This window comes from Mus caroli, chromosome 4 (assembly GCF_900094665.2).
Source record: "Mus caroli chromosome 4, CAROLI_EIJ_v1.1, whole genome shotgun sequence".
NCBI classification, from domain to species: Eukaryota; Metazoa; Chordata; class Mammalia; order Rodentia; family Muridae; genus Mus; species Mus caroli.
The window spans coordinates 68223903-68229194 of NC_034573.1; the positions used below are offsets into that span (position 1 = coordinate 68223903).

The 5292-nt window shown below is 39.1% G+C and overlaps 1 pseudogene; it reads left to right on the forward strand.

Moving 5' to 3' along the window:
- Positions 1-2235: 2235 nt before the first annotated feature.
- LOC110293342 lies at positions 2236-3982 on the forward strand (annotated as a pseudogene).
- The last annotated feature ends 1310 nt before the right edge of the window (positions 3983-5292 follow it).

The window sequence follows — 5292 nt, forward strand, 5'->3', positions numbered from 1 at the left end:
ATATTTAGACAGCCCTTAAATATTTTCGAGAGGCTTTAAACTTTGAAAGAAACTTAGGATATTTAAAAGAAAGTGAAACTTTAACCACCAAAATCTATTCCCAGGCTTCCTCTGTCTCCTCCAGGGTATAGCCTAATGAATAAACCCTGACCCTAAATGATATTTGTTTTTCTACTTTACTCTGAATACTATCAAGGCCCCAAAGCTAGTGTCTTGGGCTAGTCTGGTCACCTGTCCCTTTTAGTACTGGCTTGTAGGCTTCCTTGCAGTACCAAATTCCATGTTCTCTCTTATTCTCATTGTATCCTTCTGTGCTATACCCAACATCTAGGCTCCCACTAAGACCTGCTCTACCCCCACAGACTCATGGGACCCTTTTGGCAACGTTTACTACCCTAACCTTTACTCAGACCTTCAATATCATCCTTCAGGGTCAATTTTGATGAGTTCCCCAGAACTCTTTATCTATTCCTGTTCATAACCCACTAGATTTAGCTTAGGGTCCATTGCCAGTACACAATATTAGTCTGTTACTCCCTACTTCCAATGCAGAGGAGATCTAATCTTGGGGCAATATCCTCTCAACCTACCTCCTATAACACAGGGCTCTCCCACATAATATCCAAATATTCTTGTCATACTTGTCTAACTTCACACTCCCAACTTGGAACAAGAATATCCTGTACATCATCCCAATTTCCAATGCTCATAGGACTGCTTTCATCCAAACCATTTTCAGTCTTTAGACTCAACCTACCTCAGATATAATCCTTTCTCATAGCTCATGCTCCATCCATAACAACCTTAAAAAAAACAAAGTCCACCTGTGCAGACAGATTGCATTTTAAGAATACCAGCAATTGAAAAGTAAAGCTAGTAACTTCTCTCCAAAACCTACCAGCCCTGAAGAAATACTTGACAATATTAGTTACCTAGATAAACTTCGGGACATAAGTTGAAAGAACAATCATAAACCTGCTCAAAGGATTTAAGAAATTTAAAGAAGACACGAAGAAACAGCTCAATGAAATCAAGGAGTAGAGCTAAAGGAGAATAAGTGACCGAGTGATACCCAAGAGAACACAAGATGATAGAAATGTCAAAGCCAATTTTGGATGTGAAAGTGGAATTCATAAACTTATAGAAATATTGAAGAGAACTCAACCAAAGAGTATACATGGAAGGACCCACAGCTCCAGCTGCATATGTAGCAGAGGAGGTCCTTGTCAGGCATCAATGGGAGAAGAGGCCCTTGGTGCTGTGAAGTCCCAGTGGCCCAGTGTCCGGAATGCTAGATTGGGGAGGCGGGAGTGGGGGAGGTGGGTGGGGGTGGGGGAACACCCTCATAGAAGCAGGGGGAGGGAGGATGGAATAGGGATTTTCTGGGGTGGGGGAGCAGTAAACTGAGAAAGGGGATAACATTTGAAATGTAAATAAAGAACATATCAAATTTTAAAAAAAGAAGAGAACTCAAACTGAAATGAAGATAGAATTAAAACAAAACAAACACACAAAGCCCAACTAGAATATGCAAAGGAAACCTTCCAAGTAGAAGGAATCAAGCAGAAGAAAGAAAATTGGGTATCAAAGGTAAAATAGAGAACATAGACCAATAATGAAGGAACATAAAAGATTTAACACAAGACAAACAAAAACATAGGAAACAAGCATGCAAAAACTATGGGACACAGTAAAAACAAAAACAAAACAGCCTCAAAACTCTCAGATTTTGGCCAGAAATATGTGAGGAAAATCACAAGTCAATGGCATAGACCATATCTTTAACAAGATCATAGAACAAATATCCCCAAATTAAGGAAATACACACCCGCATTGATACAAGAAGCACAGAGAAAACAACATAAACAAGACTGAAAAAGAAAATCCCAACATCATGTCATAGTTTAAACATTAAGTATCCATGACAAAAAAAAAAAAGTCTACTTAAAACTTCAAGATAAAAAATGCAAGCCACATCTAAAAGAAAACCCTTCAAAATAACAGCTGATATCTCAGTGGAAACTTTGAAAGCTAGAAGATCCTGGAGCAACGCATTCAAAGTCATAAAAGAGCATAACAGCCAAACCAAAATTATATATACCCACAAAACTATCTTCAATGAATGAAAGAAAAAATTTTTTCTACAACATAAAAAGGTGTTTAAAAATGTATTCAACAAATGTAACCTAAGAAAAATATAGACAACAGTATTTTGAGCTGATAAGAAAAGTGAGCATGCTGGGTTCTGATGATGGTGAGTGGTCTTGGTTTCTGAAACTTATAGAGGAGAAAGTGGGGAAAAGCCTTGAAGATATGGGCACAGGGGAAAAATTCTTGAATAGAACAGCAATGGCTTGTGCTGTAAGATCGAGAATTGACAAGTGGGACCTCATGAAACTGCAAAGCTTCTGCAAGGCAAAAGACACCATCAATAAGACACTGCTTGTGGACGTTGTACATCGTGGTGCGGAGCCTAGTGCGCACCACGATGTACAACGTCCACAAGCAGGTTGGAAATTTTTTTCCAAAAAAATACATTTTTTAGTTTTTTTTTTTTTTTTTTTTTCTGTAATGGGTTTGCGGTCAGGACGCAGGTGTTGTGAAAGCCACCGTTAATTCAAAGCAAAATTGGGAAAGGAAAAGACTCACATCAACATCATCGTAATCGGACTCGTAGATTCCAGCAAGTCCACCACAACCGGTCACCTGATCTACAAATGTGGTGGACTCGAAAAACAGACCATTGAAAGGTTTGAGAAGGAGGCCGCTGAGATGGGAAAGGGCTCCTTCAAGTACGCCTGGGTCTTGGACAAACTGAAAGCTGACACCTCCCTGTAGAAATTTGAGACCAGTAAGTACTATGTGACTATCATTGATGCCACAGGACACAGAGACTTTCATCAAAAACATGATTCAGGCACATCCCAGGCTGACTGTGCTGTCCTGATTGCTGTTGCTTGTGTTGATGAATTTGAAGCTGGTATCTCCAAGAACAGGCAGACCCATGAGCATACTCTTCTGGCTTACACCCTGGGTGTAAAATAGCTAATTGTCGGTGTCAACAAAATGGATTCCGCTGAGCCACCATACAGTCAGAAGAGATATGAGGAAATCATTAAGGAAGTCAGCACCTACATTAAGAAAATTGGCTACAACCCTGACATAGTAGCATTTGTGCCAATTTCTGGTTGGAATGGTGACAACATGCTGGAGCCAAGTGCTAATATGCCTTGGTTCAAGGGATGGAAAGTCATGTGTAAAGATGGCAGTGCCAGTGGCACCATGCTGCTGGAAGCTTTAGACTGTATCCTGCCACCAGCTCATCCAACTGACCAGCCTCTGCAACTGCCCCTCCAGGATGTCTATAAAATTGGGGGCATTGGCACTGTCCCCGTGGGCCGAGTGGAGACTGGTGTTCTCAAACCAGGCATGGTGGTTACCTTTGCTCCAGTCAATGTAACAACTGAAGTCAAATCTGGTGAAATGAAGCTTTTAGTGAAGCTCTTCCTGGGGACAATGTGGGCTTCAATGTAAAGAACTTGTCTGTCAAATATGTTAGATGAGGCAGTGTTGCTGGTGACAGCAAAAATGACCCACCAATGGAAGCAGCTGGCTTCACTGCTCAGGTGATTATCCTGAACCATCCAGGCCAAATGCTGGCTATGCTCCTGTTCTGGATTGTCACACAGCCCACTTAGCATGCAAGTTTGCTGAGCTTAAAGAAAAGATTGGTCGTCGTTCTGGTAAGAAGCTGCAAGATGGCCCCAAATTCTTGAAGTCAGATGATGCTGCCATTGTTGATATTATCCCTGTCAAGCCCATGTGTGTTGAGAGCTTCTCTGACTATCCTCTCTTTGGTCATTTTGCTGTTTCTGACATGAGGCAGACAGTTGCTGTGGGTGTCATCAAAGCTGTGGACAAGAAGGCTGCTGGAACTGGCAAAGTCACCAAGTCTGCCCAGAAAGCTCAGAAGGCTAAATAAATGTTATCCCTAACACCTGACACCCTAGTTTTAATCAGTGGTGGAAAAAATGTCTCAGAACTGTTTGTCTCAATTGACCATTTCAGTTTAATAGTAAAAGACTGGTTAATGATAACAATGTGTCAGGAAATGCAGAAGGAAAGAATGAAAGAAGACCATTTGTGTGTGTGTGTGTGTATGTGTGTGTGTGTGAGTTTTAAGTTATTAGTTTTCAAAAGCAGTTCTTTTTAATGGAAACAACTTGACCAAAAATCTGTCACAGAATTTTGAGACCATTAAAACAAGTTTAAAGAGAGAGAAAAAGAATATACATTTTAATCAGTAGCACATAGAAGCTTTTCTACAGTAGACCACATTGTTTACAAATTCAAAAATACTGAAATATTTTATTCTATCTGAATACAACATAATAAAACCTAAAATGGGCAAGTAAACACCTCTTGTAAATAGACAGACTCATAGAGATTAAAGAACTCCTTACTAGATTACTAATTGCTGAATTCATCAAAGAAGAATTAAAGAAAAAACTTCCTGGAAGTACATGAAAATGAAAACACAACACAGCAAAACTTGAGTGACACAATTTGTAGTTGCATATTTCTAGAGAGAAATCTATAGTTCTAAGTGCCTACATTAATAACATTTTTAAAAAGCACAAAGATGACTTAATATTACAACTCAAAAAGTTGGAAACATAAGTAGAAACCAAATCCAAAATCAGTCATCTGCAAGAAATAATAAAATCCAGAGGTGAAATAGAAACAATAGAGAGAACTAACAAGTTCTTTGAGAACATAAACAAAATTGGCAGGCTCTTGGACCAAATAACAACAAGAAGAAAAAGCCCACAGCCAGTATTATCCCAAATGGAGAAAAGCTTAAAACAATCCCTCTAAAGTCAGACATGAAACATGGATGTCCACCATGTCCACTTCTTTTCAGCTGTTTCTCAAAGTACTAACTGGTGCAATAAGGCAAGAGAAGAAAACTAAAGCAATACTATATAGAAAGAAGTCATACTACTGTCCCTATTTGCAAATGCATATACATAATAAACTCCAAATCCTCTACCAAAAAAAGCAGTAAAAATGAAAAGCAGACTCAACAATAGGACAGGGCATAGAATCACCTTATATAACTCAATAGCTTTTCTATATACCACCAACAAATAAATAGAGAAGGGGATCATGGACACATTCCCATTCACAATAGTGTCAAAGAAAATAAAATGTCTCAGAATGAACCTAACTAAGACATACAAGAACTTTACAGTGAAAATTTTAAATCTCTGAGAAAAGAGATAAAGGAAG